General features: G+C 47.4%; 1 long non-coding RNA gene across 1 annotated transcript in view; it reads right to left on the bottom strand.

Annotated features, from left to right (window-relative positions):
* The window catches only part of LOC144164240 (uncharacterized), a 33,709-nt gene extending 20,602 nt beyond the window's left edge, over positions 1 to 13,107 (bottom strand). The window contains exons 1-2 of the long non-coding RNA XR_013321109.1: positions 13,009 to 13,107; positions 81 to 167 (exon numbers count right to left, since the gene is read on the bottom strand). This is a non-coding gene — a long non-coding RNA (uncharacterized LOC144164240). The remainder of the gene's footprint in view (positions 1 to 80; positions 168 to 13,008) is intronic.
* Between the last annotated feature and the right edge of the window lie 4,821 nt (positions 13,108 to 17,928).

Below are 17,928 nucleotides of genomic sequence, written 5' to 3' on the forward strand. Positions count from 1 at the left end.
GCCCGTAAATGTTAGCACAGCATAGTCTAGCACAACATAATTTAGTACAATAAATGTTAGCACAGTAAAAGGTGGCTAACCCACGAGGTGTCCCCTTTGAAATTTCCTTGATTGGTGTCGCCTCCAATTTTGCAGCATCCATTGAGACGTCGCCTTCCATTTTGCACCTACAAGTAAACAAAAGAACATGTGGTTCATTCTATTGGCTTCAACAATAGCCATGCTCGCAGTAGTTACGTTTCCTGGACGTTCAAAGTACGCATAAAAATAGCAAAAATGAGCAAAACTTGCTTTCCACGAAAATGCGAATTTGGCAATGGTAACAACTTTGTTTGCTAAAATAGCGAAAATGGAGATGTTTGTTCAAAAGCGTTTACTATAAAAGAACAATAATATGCTATAAATGTTCAGAAAAACGAGCTGAAAATGTTTAAAAAAGATGTATCCTATACATCTGCTTCAAAAATCGCAGAACACAAAAATATCCCGCAAAGAAACGTCGAAACTACGGGTAAAAAATATCGAAAACGACCAAACCGTGTATCGCCCTGCGTTATAAAAAATGCGTACGTGGAAAAAGTATTGATTGATTGTGGGGGTTTAACGCGCCGACGCAACGCAGGCGATGAGGCGCGCCGTAGTGGAGGGCTCCGGATTAATTTTGACCACCTGGGGATCTTTAACGTACGCCGAAATCTCGTACACACGGGCGTTTTTGCTTTTCGCCTCCATCAGAAAAGCGGCCGCCGCGGCCGGGAATCGAACCCGCGACCTCGTGCTCAGCAGCGCAATGCCTTAGCCACTGAGCCACCGCGGCGGGTACGTGGAAAAAGTAACACGTTTAATCATTATAATGGCGTGAATGGAGATGTGTGGTTTTTTTGGGGGGGTTTAACGCGCCGGCGCAAAGCAGGCCATGAGGCGCGCCGTAGTGGAGGACTCTAGATTAATTTTGACAACTTGGGGATCTTTAATGTAAGCCGAAATCTACTACACACGGGCGATCTTGCTTTTCGCCTCCATGTGAAAAGCGCCAGTAAAGATCGTTTCCCCGAAGTCCGGTGTCGATCAGGAACCCAATCGCCCGGGCTCCGGTTGATTTGGCAGGAGGCTGGCTGGGTGATGGTGTAGAAGTTCTTGGAGATGGCGGTCGAATTGACGAACTCGAGGCGTTGAAGTTGATTATGTGAAACGTAAGTTTATGTACAGCTATTTACAGTATGAAAACTGGGTACATGAGAAATAAAAAGAAAAACTTCAAGCTTCCGCTAGACGCTAGCTCCGAGTGCGCACAAATCACTCGAGCTCCTCAACTTCGTCTAACTCTCCTATTCTCGGAGCGTACACAAACCGCTCGAGAAACCACGGCCGAGACTCTGTCTCGCCGCAAGATCCGTGTAGTTGCCCGGTGCGGCGCTGCACCCTAAACCTCCGACGCGATCTTAACCTCGACTAGGGGGCTCACAAATCCCAACCTAGCGTTAACGGTCGAGACTCCTTGTCCCGCCGGGAACTGCCAGCTCAGCGCTCAGACAAGAAGGATTTCCAACGGCCAAGTTTGGCCTTTTAAAACCTCGAGATCACCCTCTCTTGGGAACGCCCCTGTAGCGTTCGTACACGCGTATGGGAGTGCCCGAATTCACGTAGACAGCTGACACTCAGCACGTCACGGAATATTCAATGAGGCGCCGCTATCTTCGGGTCAACGGCACGCTCGTAGACGAGCAAGTTCGGGCGACCCCGCGGGGGGAAAAGCGGGAAAGACGGCGACCGTGCGTGATGCTGACCAGGGCGCGACAACAATAGAGACTCGTGCGGCGCTTGTCCGGACGCCGGTAATCCTGCCACCTCTGCGCGTCAAGTAGACATTCCTGGAATCCGGCGCTGCAGTCTGCCTTCTCAATGGGGGATTATCCTTGAGGAATGCGGTGGGCCAGAAAAACCGTCTCCCGCGCACGCCGCGACGAATTAGCGGTGGTTGCAGCGCAGTGTCGGCAGTGCTTCGTCGCCAGACAGAGCGGCGCGTTCTCACGCGCAGCCCGGGCACCTGGCGGCTAATCTCATAAGTGGACCTTACAACTCCCCCCTTTAAGAGGGTTACTGGACCTCTTGGTTCAGTCAATCCGAAACGAATTTAAAAGGGCCACTCGTTTCGTCTCTCCTTCCGGAATAACAGCGGAACAAACAAACAAACAAAAAAAACACGTGGAAGGAGCTAGGTATAACCACAAATGAGCCCCCTTCTATTTCTGCAGTTCAGCTGATCATAGCTCTCACCTAAACTACAAACACCACCTATTCACTAGCCGTCAACAGGGACGGAATACTCTAGCAAACCGGAAACACATCAAAGAAATGCTAACAACAATAAGTGCGAGCAAAAAGAAATTGGGTCCTGTCTCCGGGGCGCGTAAACGCCACGAACAACGACACAACTCAACCTAAAACACTGATGCGAGCTATAACTGCAAACACGCACAATCATTCCGGCACTACGGCAACAAGAACAAAAGGAATAAGGACTGGTAAAGAACATGGGCAATTTTGCAGTAAACAAAAATAAAACGTTAAGAAAGTTTGCATTGCCACTATGCGCACGCGTGCAAATATCCTCCTTGACGGCGTAGCCTGATAACGTCCCTTCAAGAATGTTCGGCTGTGCTTTCGCTCACTTGCGGTGCACAGAAAGTTCAGTTCGGTGCGCGGATCAATCAATTCGGTGCACGGATCGAGCACTCAAGGCCTCTCGTCGCGCACAACCGCGGCACACACATACACACACACCACCAACGAAAAAGGACGGGTGAACGGGAACGTTCACGTCCATCGTGGCGGTGTTAAGGCTCGGAGGCAATTCAATACTAGCCTCCCCAAACAACAATCTGAAAGCAGGGGAGTGCATTCGCGTACTTCCCGCCCCCTCTGCAGATGATCCAGACCACGTAGCGTTGCAATGTCAACGCAAGTCTCGACAATTTAGCCCCATGAGGCGAACACAACTTCGGGGAAGACGGAGTGGTATCGCAAAATGCGACTTCGCTTCCTGTCCCATAGGCCAAGTGGCCATGCCTCTCCAATGCCCCAACGTAAGGCAATACTGCGCGCTGGCCGCGTGAGCGCAGGGTTGATGCTGGAGCGTAATGGCGGCCCGCGAACGCGACGACCTTCTCGGGATCATTCTTTCCCTTACGCACAGACTGGCCCACAACAACAACCTCACAAGCACCTGTCACTACCAAAAACCGCTCGTGCACGCTAGGTGCATTCTGAGCAGCGGCCTGACAAAGACAGTTTTTCAGCCGTCCCAGCACGCACTCCTCCTGGCACAACTCAGAACTAGGGCCTGTGAAACACTGCCAGGTCGCAGAACTTAGTGCGTCAACCCATCCAGCGCGGCTCCCGACTAAATCTCGGTAATGGCCGCAACCACCACCAAAGCTACGAAGCTCTATCTCAGACACCAGTTTCGCGAGATCACCGATTGCGCTCGTTCGTCTGTTTCAACTGTAGCTGCCTCCTCACATGGTTTTTCCCTCTCCTTCACAACCTCCTCGGGAGCTCTCATTCTTGGTTTCGCAGTCTCCACGCCTGCGTTTTCGTGTTCTCCATCGGCCTCCTCGGTTGAACTCTCACCATCAAGACTACCAAACCCACGCGCCATCGCCGTATCGTTCCTACCCTCTTCAAACGTTCTGAGCTCCTCATCATCCGTCTTTTCGCGTTCTCTCTCGCTTCCTCTTCCATTTTCTACATGTTCAACCCAGTCTACCTTCTCAGCTCGCTTATCCGCCTTTAACTCCTGCTTTTCCTCAGCCTGATCGTCAACTCCATCTCTTTGTCGCTCCGTCTCGTCACATGATTTCTCGCCCTCTATCTCCTTTCTCTTCTGGGCGATCTCCTGAACGCCCGACCCGGAGTTCGCTTTCTCGTGCAACTTTCGAGAGTAATTGGGAGCGCGGCGGGCCCCAAGACTTTCCTGCGCGACTCCAGTCTCCTCCGCTCCACCGATCAGAATTTGGGTACTGCCCGTGCCAGCAAGTTCAGCATGCATTAGCGCAGTGTCCGGTGCAAAAGCAGCTGGCGGCTCTACGCCCGCAACAACGGGGCTACCCTTTGACTCCGCGCTCGCTGGAACACTTTTCACGCTCGCTTCCCTTTTCATGCCGCGCGTGATAAGCGGCCGAGCTGCTCGCCACCTGTGCGCAGCCACGGCCGCTTATCTCGTTCTCGCGCGGCTTCACGTTGAAAAACGGGCTGCCCCCATTCAACTTTGCTGTCAGCGCGTAACTGGGCCTGTTCGAAGGGTTCTGTCTCATGCGCTGCAGCTCCATTCCAAAACTTTCCCAGCGAGGCTGCTCGTCATGTTCGAGCATCACTTCATTAGACCGCTCTACGGTATCACTGGCCGCGCCTACCTCGTCGCTCCTCATCCCAATGTGCATCTCCGCGCTTTCGACATCGGCGGAAATGCTACAACCAATGCTACAATGTACAACCTCCAAACACTGGCCGGGACCATTCAAATTCGCTGTTGCTATACAACTAGCTGGGTCTTTACCCCCTTGTTTCTGCTCGCGGGTGTCCGAGCGCAAGGGCGTCTGCCTTCTCCGCTCCAGCTCCAACTCATACCTTCGCAACCGCTCTTCAGATTCGAGCTTCAGCTTTTGCATGCGCTGCTTAAAGTCTCTCGCCTTTTCCTCTTTTCGCTCCGCCGCCTCGCGCTCTGCTTTCTCCTTTCGCTCTTGAAACTCCAACTCCATTCGCCTAATACTAATTGCTTCGGACTCCACTTGGGGAGATCCTCCTGCTGCCGAGCCTCCTTGAGGTGGCACCTCGTCTGTCGGACCATTTCCGTCTCCTTCCGCCATGTTCGCCAGCATGCTCCGCATGACTACCATGCAACCCCAGACTCAGCCTGCACCGCCACAACGAAGCGCAAGAAATCCCACTCACCCGCACCTCCGGTGGTCGGCTGCCGCGTCGTTGGCCCCGTGCGCTGGTTGGCTCTGCCGCTCCACTCCGCGCGGAGCTCGGCCGCCGCCGATGAAGGCGGGCTTGCGTCTGCTTGCTTCCCCTGGTTGTGGCCTGGTGGTTTCTTCTGCCAAATCCTGTCGGCTGCGCCAGTAAAGATCGTTTCGCCGAAGTCCGGTGTCGATCAGGAACCCAATCGCCCGGGCTCCGGTTGATTTGGCAGGAGGCTGGCTGGGTGATGGTGTTGAAGTTCTTGGAGATGGCGGTCGAATTGACGAACTCGAAGCGTTGAAGTTGATTAAGTGAAACGTAAGTTTATGTACAGCTATTTACAGTATGAAAACTGGGCACATGAGAAATAAAAAGAAAAACTTTAAGCTTCCGCTAGACGCTAGCTCCGAGTGCGCACAAATCACTCGAGCTCCTCAACTTCGTCTAACTCTCCTATTCTCGGAGCGTACACAAACCGCTCGAGAAACCACGGCCGAGACTCTGTCTCGCCGCAAGATCCGTGTAGTTGCCCGGTGCGGCGCTGCACCCTAAACCTCCGACGCGATCTTAACCTCGACTAGGGGGCTCACAAATCCCAACCTAGCGTTAACGGTCGAGACTCCTTGTCCCGCCGGGAACTGCCAGCTCAGCACTCAGACAAGAACGATTTCCAACGGCCAAGTTCGGCCTTTTAAAACCTCGAGATCACCCTCTCTCGGGAACGCCCTTGTAGCGTTCGTACACGCGTATGGGAGTGCCCAAATTCACGTAGACAGCTGACACTCAGCACGTCACGGAATATTCAGTGAGGCGCCGCTATCTTCGGGTCAACGGCACGCTCGTAGACGAGCAAGTTCGGGCGACCCCGCGGGGGGAAAAGCGGGAAAGACGGCGACCGTGCGTCATGCTGACCAGGGCGCGACAACAATACTCGTGCGGCGCTTGTCCGGACGCCGGTAATCCCACCACCTCTGCGCGTCAAGTAGACATTCCTGGAATCCGGCGCTGTAGTCTGCCTTCTCAATGGGGGATTATCCTTGAGGAATGCGGTGGGCCAGACAAACCGTCTCCCGCGCATGCCGCGACGAATTAGCGGTGGTTGCAGCGCAGTGTCGGCAGTGCTTCGTCGCCAGACAGAGCGGCGCGTTCTCACGGGCAGCCCGGGCACCCGCCTGCTAATCTCATAAGTGGACCTTACAGCGCCCGCTGCGGCCGGGAGTCGAACCCGCGACCTCCTGCTTTTCAGCACAACGCCTTAGCCACTGAGCCACCGCGGCGGGTGGAGATATGTGGTTGAACAGGTTTTTAAGACCAGAACAAAAAAAACATTACGTTTACAAAATATTTGACCAAGTAAATACTATCATCTTATACACGTCCTCCAAAACACAAAAAGAAACGAAAACTGCCGGGAAAACCACATTATAAATACCAATAAATTAGGCGAATACAGACCAACCCTGCACTACGCCTTGCATCTTTGGAAACAGACATGAAGGGTGAAGCATAGGCGCTTGTTCGAAAACATGACATAACTTTACGCAATTCGCGAAAAGAAACAAACAAAAACTTAGCACAATAAATAATTACTTCTCCACTAATAGCTATACATGGCTACAAAGAACTCACACTACAAACAAGCGTTATTAGGCTGCTGCACATTCCTTTCAATTTCTGGCGATTTTTATCGGCTTTCTTTTGTTCGCACTGCCATGCCATCTACTAACACCTTTGTTCTTGGCGCCGCTCAAGCTCGATGTCTGCTTTATGCTTCAGTCATTTTGCATCTCTTGGGAACGTTTAACACATTGTTTTTTTTTTCGTTTGCTATGGTAAAAACCAACTCATTATGAATTGTAAAATCAAAATGTAAAGCAAGAATTGGCCATGCATCTCCTCCTTTCGTTGCAAATATATCGTTTCTACTCAACATTTGTTAAGTTGACGAATGCTTCCCATCTCTTAACCGCTCACCTATCAATTTGTTCCTCTCCCGTCACACTCCTCCCAAGGTACACGCGCTAGAGGTTTGCTCAATTTAATTTAAACTTACGGCGTTCAACTGCTGCAGGCCGACTGCTCGATGCGAGTGCTGGCGTACGCCGAACACGCGCGTGAATCGAGCCGCCCTACTTCAACGATTATAGAACCATGCTGCCCTACTCCACGTGAGTTCCAATTCGGGACGTTGAAACTATCTAATGGAGCCTTCCGTTACTGTTTTAGTTTGATTTCTTAAAATGTCGCTAGAAGCTTACAACCTATAGTGGTGCAGGCGACAGCAGGCGACAGAGTGAATTTTTTATGCAGTGGATGCAGTATATCATTTGCTATCGCAAAAAATCAAGCAACCATGAATTTGTTACCAAGCAACGCTGCAAATATTACCTATGTATTGATTTTTTGTCTTATGTTTGCGTAATGTATTGTTCTTGTTAAACAACGTTGATTGATTTGATTGATTGATTGTAGGGTTTAACGAGCCAATGCAACGCAGGCGATGAGGCGCGTGGTATAGGAGGGCTCCGGATTAATTTTGACCACCTGGGGATCTTTAACGTGCGCCGAAATCTCGTACACACGGGCGTTTTTGCTTTTCGCCTCCATCAGAAAAGCGGCGGCCGTGGCCGGGAATCGAACCCGGGACCTCGTTCTCAGCAGCGCAACGCCTTAGCCACTGAGCCACCACGGCGGGTAACAATGTTGACAAGTATAAATATTTCCACCGGTTTAGACGTCTGGATTTGGCCGTGGGTATATAAACCTATTGTGCAGCTTCTATTTAACATTTGCCGTGCGGCTGAATCGAGTTACAGACAGACAGACAGACAAACAGACGGACAGACAGACAGACAGACAGACAGACAGACAGACAGACAGACAGACAGACAGACAGACCCCACTTTTCGCCTCCAGTAACCCAAGAAACAATATCGTCTTTAAAACGCTCATATTCTCGGTTGTATACTAAGGTTGCCTCATAAATGCCCACTGTTTTGTTTGCGCAGAAAAATGCGGATACGTCGGAAGCCTAGCAGCAGTTCTCTGGGATGGCTTTCGGCGCTTGTACTTCGTGTTCTATATTTCAACCGTCCTTTTGGCTAGGTGGTTCGAAGTAGTGACAGACCGACAGATAGACAAACCAAAATGTTATCGTTTAGGTATGCGACAAAAGTTTGGTCTTAAAAATATCGGCCGAAGATTAGGATACTCCCGTATGCAAGATTCGAGGTTGAAAACAAAATGAGGCTGAATTTTTGCTATCGACACAGGTCATGTTAGGTATGTGGTGTTTCCTTACGATCTCTCAAATTATGCACACACATCCCTCGAAGGAAGTCAGTTGCGTTGATGGTGATCACAACAGCCCGGACTTGCGGCATTAAAAGCATGTTTTAGGTGCCACAAAATGGGAAAAACAATGTTTTAGGCCTTGAACATCGTAAATGTATATGCACCGTAAATGTTTACATGAATACAAACAATTTCAAGCGAAGCCGCGCACTCCCTGTATCTACGAGAGGGGAACCAAAAATGTGATTGTTTATAAAGATACAAAGACGTCACAGGTTGGCTCTAGCCGTTCAATTGTCCCATAAAACCGCTGGAATAGGTCCTATTCATTGACCTCGTTGAACAAACGCACTGCTGACCTTCATGTTCAATGGCCGCTGTCGCTTGCTCAAGTGTCGCATATAGTGAAACAGGCACGAAAGGTAATAGGCTGTTTTCACCGGCGTGGTATACGCATGCGGGCAACCATGTGTATGCGCCGTCACTGGTCACGTCAGCCTCCCCGACAATTGTCCGTGCTAAGCACACCACATGTGTTTGATGTTCAAATATGTGCCTCACCGAATGGAAAATAATGCCTCCACGCCAAACGCTGTTCTTTACAGCGCCCTATAGACTACATATCTATAGACGCGGTTGAACACGTCGTACGACCACGTAAAGCGGTAAAAGTTTCCCAGCATGTGTACGTGTGCAACTGCGTCAAAATGAACCCAGTCGCACTTGTATGCTACTGAAAGCCGATCGCTCCTCCAAGGTGCGTTTCCTCTTCAAGGAACGTCTTCTGGCGTGGGGAGAGAGAGGAGGGGATGTCAGAAAGGGGGATAGGGGAGGAAAAGGAGAGATAGACTAATAATCATCGTCATCGTTATCCTGGTTGTGTCCTCTGCAGGAAGAAAGCTCCTCCCAAAGATCTCCAATAACGCCGATCGAGTGCGAGATGAGCCCAGGGGTCCAAATCTCTAAAACGAAGAGGCGTCGCTTTCAAACGACGGGGTAGCGCCATGCAAATGCATGTTTTCTGCGGTTGGGGCCGTCGCTTTGGGGAAAGCTGTGCACTCAGTGTGAGCCGCCGAAAAACACTGTGGCAAGGGCGCGAAGCCACAAAGCTGTGCACTCAGTGAAACGATGGGGGGCAGTGGGAGTCGCTTCGTTCCCTTGCCACAGTGCTTTTCGGCGGCTCGCACTGAGTGCACAGCTTTCCCCAAAGCGACGGCCCCAACCCCAGAACACATGCATTTGCATGGCGCTACCCCGTCGTTTGAAAGCGACGCCTCTTCGTTTTAGAGAATTGAGCCCGAGGCTTTCACCCAAAATTATCGAAACACATCTCGCCATCTTGTCGTCGGCCGACCCCTGTTTTATTTGCGGTTTATGGGAAGCCAATCTGTTAAACGGATGGTCCACCTGTTGCCCATCGTACGCATTATTTGACCTGCCCATGCCCTCTTCTTTCGCCTAATTTTAACTGGAATTTCCTCCACCCTAGCCTGTTCCCTAATCAGCGTGACCCTTAGCATTCTCCTTTCCACGGCCCGTTGTGTGGATCTAAGTTTCCTTTCTAGTCGTTTAGTGAGACCACAAGTTTGTCCCCCATACGTCATTACTGGAAGAACGCACTGATTACATACCAGCTTTTTGAGCGGCAGCGGGAGCTTGCTAGTTAGTATATCTGAACTCTTATCGAGAGCAGCCCAACCTGTGCTAATTCTTCTCGTAATTTCCTTTTCATGGTTTGGATGAGCAGATATGATTTGCCCAAGTTTACTTAACGGTTAACTTGGGTCAGCCAAGTTAACTTAACCTAACTTAAAGTCTTGTGTTATAGAATGCCGATTCGGCATTACCTTCGATTTGTTTGTGTTGATTTCTAAGCCTGCTGTCATATTTTCAGAGCACAATTGGCAGAGCATGCGCTGAAAATTCCTGCTTCTTTGACTGAACAGGATAATGTCACCTGAAAACCTTAGGTGGCTGAGATATTCCCCATTATTTCTGACCCCTGTTTTTCTCCACCTAATGTTTCTGAACACATTCTCCGGACAGGCTGTGAATAAGGGGGGGGGGGATATTGTGTCCCCTTGCCGGACACCTTTTTGTATAAGAAACTTACAAGTTGTTTGATGAAGCTGTAAAGTTCGGTTTCACCCGTTGTATATATATTTGAAGAGCGCAATGTATGGCCTGTCTACTCCGTGCTCACGTAACGCCAATAGTACTGCTGTCGTTGGCACTGAGTCAAAGGCTTTTTCATAATCTATGAATGTCATATAGAGCGGAGCATTATACTCCAAACCCTTTATCGATTAGCTGGTTGATGGCGTGAATATGGCCTAAGGTTGAGAAACCTTTCCTGAAACAGGCCTGTTCTCGAGGATGTTGAAAGTCTAAAGTTCCAATTATTCGATTGAGAATTACCTTTGTAAATAATTTCTTGGTAACTGATAGCAGGCTGACGGGTCTGTAATTTTTGCATTTTTCCACGCCTTTGACATCATCGAGCCCACCAGGCAGTCAATCTTCAGACCCAACTTCTTCCTCCTCGTCTTCCTCGTGCCTTGCGATGGTCACTAATTCGACATTCATCCTATAATTTGGCAACAGAACACCTACCAAACCTCCAGAGAGTCCTGGGATTTAGCACTGTCCAGCTCGGACCTTTCGACACAGCGTGAGCTGCTAGAGAGAGCCAAGCTGGGAGGCGTGCCGCAACTTTGCGACGCTCGATTGCATGTTACACCACTTGGAATAATCAGAGACCAACAACGGGACCAGTCAGGATTGTATGGCCACCTGTTCACAGCGGCATTCTCCGCAACGAGATCGCCTACCTCGTGGCTTGAGATTTAACCCGCCTGGCCAGCGCTGCTGAATCCGAACCAGTGCGCATGCCTCCAGTAGACTTACATACCAGGCACTCACGCAGCCCGATAGCTCTCCCGTAGAACGTATTCCTGCCGGCACAGATCACTACCAATAAAGCAGGAAAGATTATTCCCACGTCCCAACACACTTTGCCTCTTTGACTGGACACAGCTTTCTCCAGTTTCCCAGCTCTGTAAAGGGCCTGTGAGGGCCCCTTTAAGTGTCCCAGCGAACCTTTTAAATGCAGAGCATTTCAGTAACTCACGATGTCACCCGCGTTGGCGTCCGTAGTCCGCGTCCGCATCGCTCCCCCTACACTATATAAAAAAATAATACTTGCCGGCGCCAGGTTTCGATCCTACGACTCTGCGGGCGGAACGCAAGGTGCACGGTACTCTACCAACTGAGCCACAAAGCCGACACAGGACGGAAGGTTACGAACGTGCCTTATATCCTTGACTCATTCAACCGTCGGCCAGAGGTGCGCCCTCTCCCCCGCGTCCTCCTCGCCTTCTCTCCGCTCGCAACGCCCTCTCTCGCCGCGTTCGGTTCGGGCGCACAACAGGTGGGGACGTGCGCAACACCCTCTCTCGCCGCGGTCGGTTCGCGCTTAAACCACATATGTCGTTCGCGCGCGCTGCGGTCGCTAACATCTGTGGCGTGATCGTGACGTCAGCATCACGCGTTCGCGTGGTGGCGATTTCGGCGCTATAACACTCTCTCGCGAGGGGCATTGGATTGGATTCGATTGGATTGGCTTGGATTTGGATTGGATTGGACTAAAGTGGATTGTGTTGGATTGTGTTGCGTCATAGCCGCGCCAGGTTGCGTCATAGCCGCTCCACGTTGCGTCATAGCCGCGGCAGGGGGTTCACGGCACGTTTCACCATCGACTTCATCGACAATGTCTACGCTGGAAGACAACAATTACAACAACAACAACCAATACTTAATCCATACCACTTGCAGGCGCCCCCCCCCCCCCCCCCGCAGAAATGCTCTGCATTTGATCGTGCCCCTCGCGAGAGGGATGTTTTTTTCTTTTATTTCGCTTCAGTTAGTGTTGTAATCCGTGACCTACCATGGAAACCATTTTGCAGTGTATTGTAAGGTAAAGGGACCGTTCAGCCCTTTTTACAAATGTTTTCATGGTTTACGTCGCTTTTGCACGGAGCAGCAGTGTGTGATTTGCTCATCGCAATGGATAGGCAAATAGCTGATACACCGTTGTAAAGACGTAATTTCCGCGGTCGAAGAAAGCCAAGACCGGAAAGGGGAGGGAAATATTTTGAGCAAGTTTCTAAGTTATCTGAAGGGCATAGAGCAGAAATTTCTTTTATTCTTTTTTCATTCTTTTTTTATACTCTCTTTTATTCGGTCTATTTTTCGTTCTTCTTCAGGTCCGAAAAATGGGTCGGACGTCACTGCTTTAGTTGGTGCGGCCGCCGCAGACTACGCATGGTAGTTTTTTTTCCTTCGGGCTTTATGAAACAAATATCCCTTTATCGACCGGATAACCGATAAAAAGTGTGTTTATCTAAACCAGACTACGCAATGTAAGCAAAAACAGGAGCTTGACAAATTCACTTCAGTGTCCTTTTAAGGCCACCTCACATAGCATTACGAAGCTCGGTGGGACAGCACTTCAGACTGACTCTGTTGGGGATGTCGTCGCCACTGCCCTTCCTTTACAGTTTTGCTTAGGATATTTTATAATGAACACGGCGTGGCACCAAGAACCATGCATTTCAAATTACGCATGGTTTCTTTAGAAGCGGTTGCACAAGCGCTCCATTAACAGTGATTTGGCCGTAAATGTTAGCACAGCATATTCTAGCACAACATATTTTAGTACAATACATTTTACCACAGTGAAAGGCGGCTTACGTAGAAGCAGCCTCCAATGAAATTTCCTTGATTGGTGTCGCCTCCAATTTTGCAGCTTCCATTGGGTCGTCGCCTTCCATTTTGCACCTACAAGTAAACAAAATAACATGTGGTTTCAACAATAGCCAAGTTCGCAGTATAGTTACACTTGCCTCATACCTTACAAGTAATGCAAACATATTTCGAAGGAATTCAGTTGTCTACACAGTGGTCATTTACCGAAATAAGCCGCCCACACCAAGGTTATGGTGACTCGCTTTCCATTTCAGTGTCCCTTCACACGAGTATGCCCCTGTTTAATCGTAGACGCTTTGTTTTAAATTACAGCTGCGCACGTTTATTCACTCAGTCACGTGTTTTTCAATGTGCTATTCCATCCGCAGTATCGCTCACGCAAGTATGTTTATCTTGGGAGGAGCGACACGGGAGAGGAACAGCTTAACATGTGAGCGGGAAACAGAAGGCAGGCATTTACCAGGCAGGGGCGCCAGACGGCTATCGTCTATCGCCGACATTTGCAACGAACGGAGCAGATAGGCGGCCAATTATTTTAACGTTCCAATATCTTTAACCAGCATTATGGGTCCAGTAATCTAGCGTAGACAGTTTTAGTCGATTTCTTTACACATTCAAGATCTTATTACAGTCCTAAAGTTAGCTACTGCAAGCTTGGAGCTAGCACTTGAGCAAACCGAAATTAAAAAAATAAGAATAACAATGGCACAAAATTGAACCGATCAAATAGGAAATTGGCGTGTTATTCATATCCTTCAATTAACGAATATTGAACTAAAAACGACTGGAAGTGCAAATAAATGTAGCTAATTGGGCAAACCGTTAAAGTGCTGCATTACCACGAGAATGCAAGTACGGCAGAACACATTTAATTACTATGAGAGCGTAAAGCAGATGATTGGTCAAACGGAGTTACAAAATACCAAAAATCTAGAAAAATGCACGAATACAACTATAAAAATTCCCCACAAAATCAAAAATATAATTCTCAAAATAAAATAAACGGGTCTGTAATAAAAAAACTCCCACCTCCCCTCGCGGGAACCCCTGTGTAGATGCGACGCAAAGGGGGTCCACGTTGCAGCGTTGGACAGCGGAGTAACGGCGCTGGAACGATGGAGCGGAGCGGCGCAGGCACCGCGTTTTATAGCGCGCATAACGTTGAAGGGACTGCGTAAGCCGGTCCCAGTCGATGACGACGTTGGCGTACTTGTAAAGCGGCGTGGACTCTAGGTGTTTCAGCCAAGCGTGGATGTTGCTTCACCGGAGAACGGCACACCGGTTATATGCGCAGCGCGCCCGAAGGAGAGGAAACCGCGGAAGAGAGAGTACTGCACATGCGCCGGCCCCAGCGCGTCTGCCGCGGCTATGACGCAACACAATCCAACACAATTCACTTTAATCCAATCCAATCCAAGCCAAGCCAATCGAATCGAATCCAATCCAATGCCCCTCGCGAGAGTGTGTTCGCTATCGGAGAGGAGAGGGGGTGAGCGGCGGAGAGCGCAGCTGGCGCGGCGAGGATAATGGGGGAGGGGCGGACAACGCCGACAACGACGACGACGCCGGAGGGACAAGGCGAGTGAATCAGATGCTCTGCATCTAAAAGTTGGAAATACAAGCAAGAGACTCAAAGTCTTTTTGTGTAACGACAAACTGTTCAAACGCGACGCTTTCTTCCGCCCGTAAACAATCGAATAAAAGTTCAATCTCTTGTTGGAGTCGTTTGTTGACGTCGGAGTTAGGACGTTAATGATGATGACCCTTGAACGTTTCATGCCGACGGAATCAGCGGATTGGCATTGGATAAAATGTTGACTAGAACGCGCACTTTACGTAGCCTTGTGGCAACCCAGTGTGTAAGTTGTCTTTCCTCAGCGCGTTTCGGGCATTAATATGTGGATTCTGGTACTTGACGTGCATCTTCAAAGTCATCGGCTTTCGACCAGACAAGGCTTCGCTTTTCAACACAGTCTTTCGCTTCATCCAGCATCATCATTACGGTCACAGATACTCGCTATTCCTGCAGTGCGTTTATGCGTGTGGCCGCCATTCGTGAGGCAAAGAAAGCTACGCTTAAAAAAAAACTTGCAATCTGTGTAACGCCCTTCATTTGCCCAAAAATGCGTAACCAGGCAAGTAACACGTCTATTCGTTATAATATGGTTAAGGAAGGTTATTGGTCAAACAAAACTTAAAATAGTAAGCAACATCAAACACTAAAAGTTCACAAGAAGGAACTGACGAATTGGAGAAGCGCCATGCTATAAATCTCCTGGCGAGAACAAAGGCTGAAATAATAACACCGGAAAATAAGCAGTCATCAAAATGCATCAAATTGGCGGAAATGGACAGACCATCTAACGTCCCGCATTTGCACTGAAATGCAGAATTGGTTGAAGGAACAAGTTTAAGCCGTATAATAAAGTAAACGAAGATTATTGGTGGAACAGAATGTGGAAATCCAGAATTTAAAAAGGAAAAATACAGTATTCCGCAAAAAACAAGCAATGAATAAAGGCCCGAGAGAAATTGCTAATCTGAATGAAAAAATGGCTAATCTGTGTAACTCCCCGCATTTCCACGGAGTAACACATTAGGTCGTACAAAATCGTAAATATGGTTAGGAAAATACTTGTACACAAAACAAACAAATATATAACAAAGAGGACCTTACGAATTCAAAAATGTGCTTCTTATGCACCTACGAAAAATGAAGACAACACTAACAAAGGAACGAAAAGAATACGGAAAAACGAGAGAAGCGTAAATGGGATAACTGTGTACCGCCTTGCATTTTCTTTCAATTTGTTATTGGCCTTTTTTTCAATTTGTTATTGGCTAATTCGTCACCTTTGGGTATAGTGGTGTTAATTTGTACATTGTGTTAAATCATTTTTTGATATGTGTCAATATACTAATTTTGTGTTCGCGTGCTATCAGGCACAGATATGTAACAAAAGAAATGTCGTAGTCATCATTTAGTGTTAGGCAGCGTGCCTAACACTATGTGTACAGTGATCTTCCGTGTTTTTTTCTTTCATTTAAAAAAAGGCTGTTTTATTGCTCTGTTTGTGTATCATGCCATTTTTATGTATGATGTCCATGTATGCCAATTTTATATATCATGCCATCGCTAATTTTACGTATCATGCCAATGAAGGGGGCCTGCGGCCTTGTCAAGCTGACTTCTTTCATCTTTTTCCCCAGGTTTCCTGCATCATGCAAATTAGGAGAAATAAAGTTCTATTCTATTCTTTTCTATTCTCAAAAAAATAAACTCGCAAAAGCAACAAGTTTATTCGTGTCACTAGAGTAAAAGGTGTTAATTGGTCGAAAAGAATTTCCAAAAACAAAAAAGTAACAACAATAGAAAAATAAAAACTTAACAAAAATCAACTGACGACGGTAAAAGTATGCATCTGAAAAAACAGAGACTAAACTAAAACATCGGAGACTATTCTACAAAACGGAGACTAAACTACGAAATCACGGAAAAAGCGCTGAATTAAGAATACAAATTGCGAAAATGGGCAACCCTGTAATGCCCTGTATTTTCAGAAATTGCATCGTTGTAAATGGCAGAAGTGACATGTTTAATGATTATAATAACTAAATGAAGATATTTCGTCCAACAGAATTTCAAAAGACCTAGAAATAGAAAGGACATAAGAAATAATAATCTTACAGAAATCAGTTGACGAATCTTCAAAAAAATATGCACCGTCAATATATCTGTTCCACCGAACGAAGACCTCCAAAATAAAACGTTTGACCTACAAACAAGAAACGCGAGAGTAAGGCTGCATTACCAGGAAAATGCACATTTGCCAAAGGAATATTTTTAATCATTAATAGTTTAAAATGAGATAATTAGTTAAAGAAAATTTCTAAAACCCGAAACAAAAATATCAAAGTAAAATTCTCATAAAACTGAACTGAAAAAATTACGAGTATGCATCTTATACATCTCTCCAAAAATCAAGTACTAAGCAAAACAAATGCGCAAGAGGACGTACAAAAAACGAATAAAAATAGAAAAAAGGAGCAAAACTTCCTTTCCACGAAAATGAGGATTTGGCGGAATGTACAGGTTTGTTTGTTAAAATAGCACAAACGGAGATGTTTGGTTGAACAATATTTAGTGGAAAACAAAAAGAAAAACAGTAAAAGTTCCACAAAAACCACCTGACAAAATCAAAAATATGTATCTTATAAATATCCTCCAGAAATCGAAGAATACACAAAAATAGCCCGCCAACAAACGTTGAAAATACGCCTAAGAAATAGCGACAGTGACCAGACCGTGTATGTCCGTGAATTATAAACAAAATGCCTACCCGAAGAAAGTAACACGTTTAATCGTTATAACGGCATAAACGGCGATATGTGGTTAACATAATTTCGAAAATCAAAACAAGAAAAACATTACGTTTGCAAAATTATTTTATGAAATAAATATTATGCATCCTTCAAAAAATGAAAACAAAACTAAAAATGCCGGGAAAACCACAGTAAAAATACCAATAAAAATGGCGAATGCAGACCAACCGTGCGCTGCGCCTTGCAACTTTGGAAACAGACATGAAGGGTGAAGTAGAGGTGCTTTTTGACAATTGTGACATAAATTTACGCAATTCACGCAAAGAAACAAACGAAAACTTAATACAATAGAATATTTATTTCTCCACTCATAGCTCTACATGGCTACAGAAAACTCACACTATAAACAAGCGGTATTAGTAAGCATTAGTAAGCAAGTCTCTGATATCCCGCAGATTTTTATCGTCTTTCTCTTGTTCGCAATGCCATGCCATGCCATGTTCGCAATGCCATTAACACCTTTGTTTCCTGTGTGACTGGTGCCGCTCAAGTCGATGTCTGTTCGGTTTGTGTTTGATTAAT

Source organism: Haemaphysalis longicornis, unplaced genomic scaffold, assembly GCF_048455015.1.
Source record: "Haemaphysalis longicornis isolate Haplotype H1 unplaced genomic scaffold, Haemaphysalis longicornis Haplotype H1 scaffold_13, whole genome shotgun sequence".
Classification (NCBI taxonomy): domain Eukaryota; kingdom Metazoa; phylum Arthropoda; class Arachnida; order Ixodida; family Ixodidae; genus Haemaphysalis; species Haemaphysalis longicornis.